This window comes from Heterocephalus glaber, unplaced genomic scaffold, assembly GCF_053883595.1.
Source record: "Heterocephalus glaber isolate CG9 unplaced genomic scaffold, H.glaber_assembly_v1.0 deba00001569, whole genome shotgun sequence".
Lineage (NCBI taxonomy): Eukaryota > Metazoa > Chordata > Mammalia > Rodentia > Bathyergidae > Heterocephalus > Heterocephalus glaber.
The window spans coordinates 1,254,121-1,268,626 of NW_028258354.1; positions in this window are offsets into that span (position 1 = coordinate 1,254,121).

Below are 14,506 nucleotides of genomic sequence, written 5' to 3' on the forward strand. Positions count from 1 at the left end.
CCCAAAACATAAGAATGCACATTCTTCTCTGCAGGGAGCACTGCACTGCAGATCACCATGGACAGGCCTAACTCGCCTCCTCCCACAGATGAGGCAAGGCCCCACATGGAATGAAGAACATGAATCTTGTTTGCTTTCTCCTGTGGATGAGGCAGGGCCCCAGGAGGAGAAACACGCAACAAGAGGGTGTGGTGGAGCAAGGCCTGACTGAGAAGAGGACTATCTTCCTCCAAGCCCATTCACCAGAGAAACACCAACCATGATGTCCTGCAGACCTAGCTACTCTCCTGGCTCTGGTTACAGACCACCTCCTTTTACATCCCCCTGCTCTTCCCCTATCTCTACCACTATAAATAAACAGGTGGCCATTTGCCTGGGGTCTTTTCCTCCCATCTGGAGTTAGAGCCCCACCGGGCTCCACCTATACCTTATTATATCTCTTTGTCTGTCTTTCTTAAACTCTCACCATCATTTCTCATTCCAAGATCCCTTCAGCCACAGGGTGTGGCACTTCTCAGCTACACATGGAACGTTCTCCAAAATAGACCACATAGTAACCCATAGAACATGCTTGGGTAAATGCAAAGGAATTGAAACCATCTGATGCATATTATGTGACCATAGTGCAATGAAATTGGAAATCAATGACAAAAGAAAGCACAAAACCCTATAAACACATGGAAATTAAATAACACCCTCCTGAATAACCAATGGGTCACAGATGAAAGGAGAAATTAAACAGTATCTACAATTACATGATAATATTGACACAACATACTGCAACTTATGGGACACAGTGAAAGCAGTCAAAGAGGGAAATTTATAGCAGTGAATTCTCACATTAGAAAAATAGAGTGACCTCAGATAAATAACCTAATCTCAAGCTTCTAGAAAAAGAAGAACAAGTCATGTGAAAAGCTCCTACGAAGGTGGAAATTATAAGGATAAAAGCAAAAAATAGTGCAATTGAGATTAAGAAAACAATACAAAAAAATCAAAGAATTGGAGAGTTCGTTCTTTGAAAGACTAAATAAAATCAATAAAGCCTTAGTCAAACTTATCAAAAAAAAAGGAAAGAAAAGACCCATGTTCGTGCAATAAGGAGTGAAAAGAGGGAAATCACAGCAGGTCTTGTGGAAATCCAGAAGATCAATACCTACTTTGAGAACCTATAATCAAATAAGATGGAAAACACAGATAAAATGGACAGATTCCTAGATAAATATGAATTACCAAAGCTGAAACAAGAAGATATGAAAATTCTAAATAACTCTATGTCATTGGAATTGAAAATGTAATTAAAAACTTACCAACAAAGAAAACTCCCAGTCATGATGGCTTCACTGCTGAATTCTACAAGAAATTTAGAGATCTAATGCCAGTTCTCCTCAATCTCTTTAATGAATTAGAAAGGGAAGCAATATTCCCAAAATCATTCCTGGAAGCAAGTACTACCTTGTTGCCAGAGAAGGTCCCAACCAAAAAAGAGAACTACAGGCCAATTTCCCTAAAGAACATATATACAAAAATCCTCAATAATATACTGGCAAACAGAATGCAGCAAATCATTATCTATGGCCATTCCATCCTGAACTCGCTCGATCTCATTTACTCTTGAAAGCTAAGCAGGGTCAGGCCTGGTTAATACTTGGAGGGAGAATGCAGCAAATCATCAACAGGATTGGACACCATGACCAAGCAGGATTCATCCCAGGGATGCAAGGATGGTACCACACACAAATCAATAAATGTAATACACCATATCAACAAACAGAACTCACATAATCATCTCAGCAGATGCAGAAAAAGCATCTGACTATCCAACGCTCATTCATGATAAAAACCCAAGAGAAAATTAGAATAGATGGTCTCTACCTCAGTCTGATAAAAGCCATCTGTGACATACCAACAGCCAACATCATAGAAAATGATCAAAACCTGAAAGTTTTCACTGTAAAATCAGGAAAAAGGCAAGGAGGTTCACTGTCACCACTTTTATTCAATATAGTTCTGGAAACATTAGCCAGAGCATTAAGGCAAGAGAAAGAAATAAAAGAAAGAAGGATAGGAAAGGAAGAAATTAAGCCATCATTATTTGCAGACAGCATGAAACTCTATACAGAAGACCCCAAAAACTCCACCAAAAGACTTGCAGATTTAATAACCAAATTCAGTAGCATAGCTGGATATAAAAACAATCAAAAATAGCCTTCATTTACACAAATAACAAATTCACTGAAAGAGAAATTATGAAAACAACACCTTTCACAATAGCATTGAAAAAACTGAAATACCTAGGAATCACCCTAACAAAGAAAGTAAAGATATTTACATTGAAAACTCCAGTACTTTGCAAAAGAAGATGAAAGAGGATTTCAGAAAAAAATGGAAAGATATGCCTTGTTCTTGGATAGGAAGAACCAATATAGTGAAAATGGCCATAATTCCAAAATATTATACAGATTTCATGCAATCCCAATCAAAATTCAAACAGCCTATCTCAGAATTAAAGAAAACCAACCTAAAATTCATTTGGAACCAGAAGAGACCTAGAATAGCAAAGGCAATTCTGGGCAATAACAGCAAGGCAGGGGGCATCACAATCTTGATTTGCAGTTTTACTATGGAGCTACTGTGATAAAAACAGCAAGATACTGGCCAAAAACAGACCTGAGGATCAATGGAACAGACTAGAAGAGGCGGAAACAATTACAAACACACTCAGCTGCCTTATCTTTGACAAAGAGGCCAAACACATTCACTGGAGAAAAGACAGCCTCTTTAATAAGTGGTGCTGGAAAAACTGGCTTTTTACATGATGAAGATTAAAACTAGACCCATGTTTATCACCATGCACAAAATGGATCAAAGATTTAAATATTAAAACAGAAACATTGAATCTGCTGGAAGAGATAATGAGTAGAATTCTTGAGGACATAGGAGGAGGCAAAGATTTCATGAACAAAACCCTGACTGCATGGGAAATAATATAAGAATCAACAAATGGAAAAAAAAAAAAAAAAGAATCAACAACTGGGATCTCACCCAACAACTGGGATCTCACTACAAAAGGAATCACCAACAGAGTGAAGAGGCAACGCACAGAGTGGGAAAAAATTCTAACCAGTAGTCCCTCAGACAAAGAATAAATATCTATAACATATAAAGAATTGAAAAAAATCAGACCCCCCCAAAAAAAATGTAAAGACCTAATCCAAAAATGGGCATCTGAAATAAATGAACACTTCTCAGATGAAGAAGTAGAAATGGAGAATAAATATATATAAAAATGCTCAATGTCATTGGTCATTCAAGAGATGCAAATTAAAACAATACTGAGATACCATCTCACTCCAGAAAGAATGGCTAATATGAAGAAATCAACCAACAACAAATGCTTGGCAATGATGTCAGTAAAAAGAAATCCTTCTCCACTGTTGGTGAGAGTATTGACTTGTGCAACCACTGTAGAAATCAGTGTGGAGATTTCTCAAAAAATTAGTATTAGAGGTCCCATTTGATCCAGCTATTCTCCTTCTGGGTATCTTTCCAAAAGAATTAAAAGCATCATACCACAGCAATATATGCACACTCATGTTTATAGCAATCTTTTAATAGATAAATCTTGGAAACAATCCAAATGCCCATCAACTAATGAATGGATGAAAAAGATGTGGTTTTTCTATATAATGAGATATTATTCAGCCATAAAGTAGGATAAGCTCGAGACATTTCTAAATAAATGAATGTACCTTGAGAGCCTACTCTGAAGTGAAATAAATAAGACACACGTATAAATATCGCATTGTCTCTCTGGTATAAGAAACTGAAAGTGTAAATAGGAACCAAAATGTATAATAGACAATGTGAAATAAGAAAAAGTATTCAAAAGGAAGGGGAAACTAGAGAGGAAGGAAGCAGAAAGGAAGGAAAAAGGAAAAAAAGAAAGAAGGAAAAATGGAAACTGGGCTTTTGTAAATGAGGAGAAAACGGGTTGAAGGGAGGGGAGGGGAATGGGGAGAAAAAGAGAAATCAAGATACATCATGTACACATAAAAATTCCTTACGATGAATGTGAGCATTATGTATATCTAAACTGTAATAATAAAATTAAAAACTAAAAATAATATTGAAATGAAATTTAAAGCAAAGTTAACCAAAGTAGCAATTCATGCATGTTAAAGTATAGATTTTGCAGAATTCCTCTATAATGTTGAAATTACTGAAATCACTAGTAGGTTTTCTAAATGAAGGTGGCTGAAGGATATTCCTAAAAAGCTATGAAGAAAAAGACAAAAATGATAAGTGTATCTGAGTAATGAGTTTGATTATTGGTAGTTCAAAAAGCACAAAAAACCTGAAATAAATATTGAACTTATAAATATAAATTGAAGCTTAAATAAGAAAGTAACAGCAAATTGAAGAAAACATAATGTACTAGTGAAGAAATTTTTTTAATCAACCCAAAAAAATACATAGAAACCCCAATCAGTGTATTATATCATATTACTACAATATTTTCATTATTAAATAAAACTATGTTTAAATACATAAGTGCAACAAAGTAAAAGTGTTTAATTGTTTTAGATTATTATGATATATTAATGAATAGAGCTTGAAATGAAGATGAGTTAAATAGCAGAACACTAAACTTATCTAAAAGCTTGTTGAAAATTCAATTAACTATGAATAAATATAAATATGTCGCATGCCCTCGAGAGCAACACTTATCCAATGAGAGAATTAATATGTCAATTCCCTTCTCCTTTTCCCCTCAAGTGAAAGAAATCTGAGGAATGTGTTTTACCACACCTCACCCCAAGTTTCCACAATGGCATGGTGATGTCTGAGTGGCAATACCTGAAAATTTTTTTATTTCATTAGTGCGTGTTTGCAGTACATGTAGCTTACTATCATCTTGGGGAGTGGTTACATGTATATACTACAACTTAATTCTTTTTTCTAAACTCCTTCCCTTTTTCTCCCCCTCCCTCCCTCCTCCAATTCCCCTATCCCATTTTTTATTCTTGTTGACATTATTACTGTTAGCTCATATTAGGGCATGTAGTATTTAAATTAATTGAAGTTATTAGGTTCTTGTACATGGCATATCTTTATTCGACTTATACTCCTTCACCTCTTCCTCACCTCTCACCATTGTTCCTTTGGACCACTTCTCTACTGCAAGAGATCCATCCCTTTGTCCCCTTCTATTGATTGCTTATTGTTCTCTTTCTTTGTACTATACTTTTCCTCAGTCAAATAAGTGGTACCATGTGGTATTTAAACTCATGTGTCTGGCTTATTTCATTTGACATTATTTTTTCAGGAGCAACCATATTCCCATAAATTTTTCAAATTTGTCATTCTTTATAGCTGAGTGGTATTCCATTATATATAAATACCACATTTTCTTTATTCAATCTTCTATTGATGAATATACAGGCTGCTTCCAAGATTTCACTATTATCAATTGTGTTCTATAAAAATTGGTATGCATGTGTCACTATAATATGATGTCTTAAATTCTTTGGGAAATATACCTAGCGGGGAGATGGTTGGGTAATATTTCAAAGATGGGGGAAAAATTTAAAAGATAAGTGAGATAAGTAAGACGTATAGAACCCCAGATAGCCACAATCAGAAAAGAACCTCTCCATGACACATCATAGTCAAAATCACAGAAGTTCAACACACACAAAAAAAGAATCTTGAAAGATGTTAGAGAAAAACAACAAATCACTATGAAGATAAACTGATTAAAATTACAGCAGACTTCTAAAGACAAAGCCTAAAGACCAATAGAGCTTGGAATGAAGTGTTTCAAGGCCTAAAAGAAAACAACTTCTAGACTGATATATCCTCCAGAACTATCTTTCAAAATTGATGGAGAAATAAAGTGTTTCCATGACAAGAAACATCACCATACCAGCACTCCTAAATATACTCAGAGGTATACAAAAAGAACAATAAATCTAAGATACCAAAAGCTCCAATAGAATAAATGTACCAAATATGGTGAACAATTAAGTACAAGGGAAAGAAATGGAATCATCATCAAGAAAATAATGCAGTGACTGGAATATCACACCTTTTAGTAGTAACTCTCAATGTGAATGGTATCAATTCACCAATCAAAATACACAGATTGACAGAATACATCAAGAAATAAAATCCAGCAGTATGCTGTATACGAAAAAATATTTAACCCATAAAAGAAATTCATAGACTAAAAAATCAAAGGATGTGAAATAATATTCTATGCAACAGGAACCTCAAAACAAGAAGGAGTAGCTATCTTATTTTCAGACAAAATGGAATTTAAGACAAAACTGATTAGATAAAGCAAAAAAGTCACTACATATAGGTTAAGGCAACAATTCAATAAGAAGAGATAATTATGAACATATATGTGCCAAAGTGCACCCAACTTCATAAAACAAATATTATTAAACATAAAAGATCATACAAACATCAATACAATTACAGGAGGGACCTCAGTACCCCACTGTCACAAATAGATCAATTAGACCAAATTAATTATCAAAGAAATATCAAAGTTGAACAAAACCTTCCCGGGATTTAGCTCAGTGGTTCCGGTGCCTGACTCACAAGCGCAAGGTCCCAAGTTCAATCCCCAGTACCAAAAAAAAAGCTGAACAAAACCTTCAAGAAATGAATGTAACACAGTGTTCCACCTAACAACAGAATATACATTTTTCTCAGCAGTACATGAAACTTTCTCCAAAATAGGCCACATACTAGCCAATAAAGTAAGCATAAGTAAATGCAAAAGAATTAAAATTCTACCATGGGAATTATCAGAACATAGTGCAATGAAACTAGAATTCAATGTCAAAAGAAGCCATAGACATGATGCAAAAAAATGGAAATTAAATGGTAGTAGATCACCAAAGAAATCAAGGAAGAAATAAGACAGTTCCTAGAATTAAACAATAATACCAATAAAACATCCCAGAACTGGTGAGATGCAATGAAATCAGTGCTAAGAGGAAAGTTAATAGCTGTGAATGGCCACATCAGAAAAAAAGAGAAAGCCCAAACAAATAATCTAACCTCAGGATGCAGCTAGAAAAATGAGAACATTCCAAATCAAAAGCTAGTAAAAGGAAGGAAATTATAAAGATCAGAGTAGAAGTCAATGAAAAGGAAAGCAAAATTTGAAAAGGATCAATGAATTGTAGAGCTGATTCTCTGAAAGAATAAACAAAATAGAAAAACCTTTAGCCAATCTTATGCAAAAAAGAAAGAAAACAACAAAATCAATGCAATTAGAAAAAAAAGTGATATCACAACACTGTTGAACCCAGAAGATTAGTGGCAAAAACTCCACAAACCTTGTACACCAATAAACTGGGGAGCTCAGAAGAAATGTGTAGATTCCTAGATACATATGAATTACCAAAACTGAACCAAGAAGATTTAAAAACCGTGAATAATCCAATAATAAGCAATGAAACTGAAGTAGTAATAATAATAATAAAACTACAACTAAGAAAACCCAGATCTTTATTAATTCCCTGCCAAATTCTACAAGAACCTAAAGTGAAGATCTAATGCAACAACTCCTCAAACTCCTTAATGAAACTAAAAGGGAAAGTGTATTCTCAGTGCCATTCCTGGAAGTTAGCATTACCCTGATTCTAAATGTATATGTACTAATTCCCCACAATGAATGTAATCATTATGCAATGAAAACATGTACTAATATTTTTTTTAATTAAAAAAAGAATCCAATAAAAAATAAAAACTACAGGATAGTCTCTTTAATGAACATGGATATAGATACAAGGATTCTCAACATGCTACTGGCAAACAATGCAACAAATCATCATCACGTCCAAGAAGGCTTCATCCCAAGGATGCAAGGATGATTCAAGATATGTAAATCAATAAATGTAATCCATCACATAAACAGAGGCAAGGACAAAAATCACACATCTCAATAGATGCAGAAAAAGATTTTGACAAAATCCAACATCCATTCATGATTTTTTTAAAAACCTGAAAAAATAAATGCAGAAGAACTTCATCTCAATTGAATAAAAGCCATTTATGACAAGCCTACTTCCAATGTCATATTAAATGGGAAAACTGAAGCCTCTACCTCTAAAATAAAGAGCAAGACAAGGAACCAGTCCTATTCAACATAGCACTCAAAACATTAACCAGAACAGGTAAGAGGGAAAAAAAGAGACACATACAGAAAAGAAGAAGTTAAATTATCATCATAATTACAGATGATATAATCTGTACATGCAAAATTCAAAGGATTCCACCAAAAGACTCCTAGAATTAAAAACCAAATTCACCAATGTAGGCGAATACAAAATCAACAAAAATCAATAGCATTCCTGTGCGGCAATAATGAACTCACTGAGAAATAAATTAGGAAAACAATATCATTCATAATAGTAACAAGAAAAATTAAAAACTTGGGAATTAACCTAAAGAAGCGAAAGATCTCTACAGTGAAAACTGCATCACTCTGAAAAAGAAACTCCAAGAGGATATCAGAAAATGGAAAGATATCCCCTGTTCTTGGATAGGCAGAAACAATATTATCAAAATGGCCACACTTCCAAAGCTTCTATATAGGTTTAATGCAATTCCAATCAAAATACTAACAGCATTCCTCACAGATGTAGAGAAAACAATGCTAAAATTCAAGTGGAACTAGAAGAGAGCCAGAACAGCAAAAGGAGTCCAAGATAACAAAAACAAAGCAGGAGGCATCACAATTTCAGACTTGAAGTTATATTACAAAGCTACTGTGATAAAAATAGCATGATACTGGCACAAATACAGACATGTGGGTCAGTAGACAGCATAGAGAATCTAGAAACAACCTCAAGCACATTCAGCTATGGAATCTTTGACAAAGGGGCCAAAAATATATGCTGGAGGAAAGATAACCTCTATAATAAATGGTGTTGGGAAAATTGGATATCCACATACAAAAGATTGAGTCTAAACCCATGTATCTCATCATGTACTAAATGAAAATAAAAATGGATTATTGATTTAAATGTTAAAACAGAAACAATCTACTGGAAGACAAAATAGGTCAAACTCTTGGAGACATAGGCATAGTCAAGGACTTTATGAACAGAACCACAATGGCACAAGAAATGATACCAAGAATCACCAAATATGAAGAACTCAAATAACAAAAAAAAAACCTCTGCACAGCAAAGGAAACAACAGAATAAAGAGGCAACCTACAAAAGTAGGAGAAAATTGCAAACTATTCCTCAGAGGACTAATATCTAGAATATATTAAGAACTCAAAAAATTAGACTCCCCAAAGTAAAAGACTAAATCCAAAAACTGGGCAACTGAGTTAGACAATTTTCAAAAAAGTACAAAGGCCAACAGGTATATGAAAAAACATTCAACATTCCTGGCCATTAGAGAAATGCAAATTAAAACAACACTGAGATTCCATTTTATTCCAGAAAGAATGGCTATCATTAAGATATCTAGGGGCCTGGATTTAGCTCACTGGTTCCACCATCTGCCTTGCAAGCACAAGGTCCTGAGTTCAATCCCAGGTACAAAAAAAAAAAGAAAGAAATCTAATAATAACAAATGCTGACAAGGCTGCAGGAAAAAAGGAACTGGTGGGAATGTAAACTAATACAACCACTATTGAAATCAATATGGAGATTTCTCAAAACTAAAACTAGAAATTTCATTTAACCCGGTTATTCCCCTTCTGGGTATTTTCCCAAAAGAAGACATCGTATTACAGTGACACATATGTACCCATGTTTAAAGCAGCGCAATTCATAATTGCTAAATCTAGGAAACAGCCACAGTTCCAAAGCTTCTATATAGGTTTAATGCAATTCCAATCAAAATACTAACAGCATTCCTCACAGATGAAAAGAAAACATACGCCAATCAACAGATGAATGAATAAAGAAAATGTAGTATTTACACACAATGTAGTATTACTTTGCCAATATGAAGGATATGTCTGAGGCATATGTAAATAGATGCACCTTGATACCTAATATTAAGTAAAATAAATCAGACACATATTTAAATATAGCATGCTTTCTCTTATATGAGAAACCCAAAATATAAATAGAGAGCAAAATAAAAGATAGATAATAGGAAGTAGGGAGATTTTTTTCAAATAGGAAGGAGAACAAGAGATGGATCTACAGGGAGGAAAGGGAGGAAATGGAATTTAAAAAAATAATTGAAGCCAATTGCAGTGCCACATGCCTGTAATCCCAGCACGTGGGAGGCTGAGGCAGGTGCATTGCAGCAAATTCAAGGCCAGCCTGGACTACATAGTGAGTTCAAGTCCAGCCTGAACTACATAGCAAGACCCTGTCTCCAAAAGAAAAAGAAAAAGAAAGAAAGAAAATGGAGGTAGACTTTTGCAAAAAATAAGGGGATTAAAGGATAGAAGAAGAAGGACGGAGAGGAAGCACATGGAATAAAAAAAGAATCCAGCTTTGTTAAGCACTTGTATTGAAAACACTTTAATAAAAGTAAAAATTTTAAATGAAGAAATAAAAAATATGAAAATATTAATAATGAGGAAAGATATTTATCAGTATTAAAAAACCTACACTCTTCAAATTAAAAAAAAAAAAGACCAGATGGATACAGCAATGAATTCCACCACGTAACAAGAATTGATTCCAATCTTTCTCATAATTACCAAAAAATTAAAGAAGAGAGAGCACTTGCAAACTTGTATTATGGGTTTTTCTGGGCATCTAACCAAGAAAAAAATATCCCAAGAAAAGAAAATTGCAATCCAATGTTCATGATGAACACACATCTAAATATTCTCAGTACTAGAAAACTTATTTCAAAGGCACATTAAAAGGACCACACACACCATGATCAAGTGCCATTTATCTATGGGATGCAAGAAGTGTTCATCATGTGCAAATCAATAAATGTGACATATCACATCAATAAAATGAAGAACAAAAACCATATGCTCATCTCAATAGATGCAGGAAAGGTATTGGCAAAACTCTAAATCCCTTCATATTAAAAAAACTTCCAATAAATCAAGAAAAGAAAGAATGTAATTTAAAATGATAAAAGCAATATATCATAAGCCATAGCTAAAATCAATCTCAATGGTGAAAAACTGAAAGATATTCTTCTAAGATTAGGAACAGGATAGAGATTCTCATTCTCATCACTTCTCTCAACAAAGTACTAAAAATCCTAGCCAACACAATTAGACAAGTAAAAGGAATTAGCTAAATTGAAAAGGCATAAGCTAAAGTTCATCTCTGACTGAAGATAACATTATTTTTCACATATAAAAAGCCATAAAATCTCCAGACATAAGAAAATCTATTAAAAAATGAACAAATGCAGTAAAACTGAAGTATACAGAATCAACATAGAAATATCATTTACATTACTATGCACAAGAAATTTGCAACAGTGTTTCACCAATGTGAAAAAGAATCCAAAACACCAATATCCTTTACAATAGCATCAAAATGAACACAACACTTACAAATAAATTTAACCATGATGAACAATCTATACACTGAAAGTTGTATGACAAGGAAAAAAAAAGTTGAAGACACAAATAGAAAGCTATTCCATGTTCATGGATCAGAATTAATGTTAAAATAGCCATAGTAACCAGCAATCAATAGATTTTGATCACTATTAAAATTCCAATAACATATTTCACAGAGAGAGAAAAAGAAATGCTAAATTTTATGTAGAACCACAAAAGGTCACAATTAGCATGAGAAATCTTGAGAAAGAATAAAGCTGAGGGTATCACACTTCATAAACTCAAACTGTATTCTAAAGCTGTAGTAATCAAAACACAGTATTAGCATCAAGACATACATATGAGCCAGTGAAAAAGAATGAAGTTTCCAGAAATCAAATTATGTGTGCATATACCAATCAATCAACATTTGACAACAGTACTATATGTGAAATAATGAAAGTGGACCCTGCCTTACATCACTTACAAAAATTAGCTTGAAATGGATTAAAGACTAAATATTAAGACCTTATGCCATAAAACTCATGGAAGAAATATAGAAAACAAATCCCTTAATGTTGATCTTGGCAATGGCTTTTTGATATGATAGCAAAAGCACAGACAATGAAAGAAAACATGGATAAATGAGAATGTGTCAAAATAAAAATCTTCTGCACAGTGAAGAAAGCAATCAATAGAGTGATAGGAGGGTGTGGACCAGAGCCACACAGCTGCCAGGAGATTCCAAGCAGGGCCCCGCCCCAACCAGAGAGCACTGGGCACACAAGCCCAAGCCTAAGGGCCACCCACAAAAGAGCTGCACAGGCATACATGCATCAGCCAGAGGCCCACCCCATATCATCAGTAAATGCATGGAGACCCTAGCCAGAAGCCTGCTCAGACAACAGGGTCTGGGGTGCACAGCCCCCAGCCAAAGGCCCTCACAGACAACAACTACATAAGGGGGCAGAACCTAGCCAGAGTTATGCCTAAATACCATCCCAAGTGTGCACAGGCGCCAGCCAGAAGCCCACTCAGACAACAAGGTCAGCTCAGGAACCCAGAAGTCAACCATGCTGAACCCAGGAATTGATACACTGCTGGGTAGAAGACAAACAGTTGCTCAGTAGCTTGCTGACAATTGAACACCACTGGGTGATCCAAAAGTTGCCTCAACAAAGGAACATCAGGCTGCATCTGTTGAAATGAAAATACAAATAAATAAAACTCAAAACCAGACTTTCAGATCACCAAAGGCAACCTCAAAGGGAAAGAGATGGAACAATCTGATACTCAACCACATGGACTCCCTGAACAGGCAATGAAAGAGGATATGGAAAAAATGAAATCAGAGATAATTTCTCAGGTAACAGCAGAAATTGTGCCCATAGTGCAAGATATGATTAATAAATCTAGAGAGGACACAGATAGAAAATAGAGGAGCTAAGGAACATGATGGAATCTCAACATAGGAAACAAAAGGAATCCTTCAAACAGATTTTCAGGAAATTAAAAACTCCATTGAAAGTTTACAAAGCAGAATGAGCAAGAGTGAGGATACAATATCAGATACAGAAGATAGGATTGCAGTTAGTGATCAGGAAAAGAAAAATTTCTCAAAAATAGTAAGGGATCGGGAGAAATCAATCCAGCAGCTGCTAGATGATGCAAAGAAGAATAACATATGCCTGATCAGAGTCAATGAAGAAACAGGAGAGAGTGCAGATGACATTAAAAAAACTGTTCACAGAAGTAATGGCAGAAAACGTCCCAAGCAGGGGGAAAGAACTTGACATACAGATAACTGAGGCATACAGGACTCCAAATAGCCTTGATCAGAAAAAATCTATACACAGGCATATAGTAGTAAACATTCCAGAAACCCAACAGAACAAAATTCTACAAGCAGCTGGATAAAAGAAACAAATCAAATACAAAGGAAAGCCCATCAGAATCACAGAAGACATTTCAACACAAACCCTCAAGTCAAGAAGACCTTGGAGTGAAGTATTTCAAGCCCTAAGAAAAAACAACCTCCAACCCAGATTGATGTACCCTGCAAAACTAGATTTCAAAATTGATGGAGAAATAAGATACTTTCATGACAAAGAGCACCTTGGGAAATTCATAAATACAAAACCAGCACTCCAAAGAATTTTAAGCAATATCCTAGGTAAAGACAATGAGAATGAAAACCCCAGGAAGCCCAGCAGAATGAATCCCTTAGCAACAGTGATTAGACAAGAGAAAGAAATAAAAGGAATAAAGATAGGAAATGAAGAAGTCAATTTGCCATTATTTGCAGACCATATGTTACCCTATATAGAAGACCCCAAGAACTCCACCAGAAGTCTTCTAGACTTAATAACCAAATTCAGTAAAGTAGCTGGATACAAGGTCAACACACAAAAATCAATAGCTTTCCTCTACATGAACAACAGACTCACTGACAGAGAAACAGGGCAAATAATTCCATTCACAACAGCATGCAAAAAGTTGAAATACCTATGAATCAACCTAACAAAAGAAATCAAAGATCTCTAGTCTGAAAACTATAGCACTTTGAAAAAAGAAATCAAAGAAGATAAAAGAAAATGGAAAGGCATCCCCTGTTCCTGGGTAGGAAGAACCAATATAGTTAAAATAGCCATACTTCCAAAACTACTATATAGATTCAATGCAATCCCAATTGAAATTCTAGCAGCATACTTCACAGACCTTGAGAAAACAATCCAAAAATTCATTTGGAACAAGAAAAGACCTAGAATAGCAAAAGCAATTCTAGGCAATAAAGAAAAGGTAGGAGGTATCACAATCCCCAACTTGAAACTATACTACAAAGCTAATGTGATAAAAAGTAGCATAGTACTGGCAAAAAAAAAAAAAAACAGACCTGAGGATCAGTACAACAAATTAGAAGATGCAGAAACAACTGCAGACACACTCAGCCACCTCATGTTTGACAAAGGAGCCAAACACCCTCACTGGAGG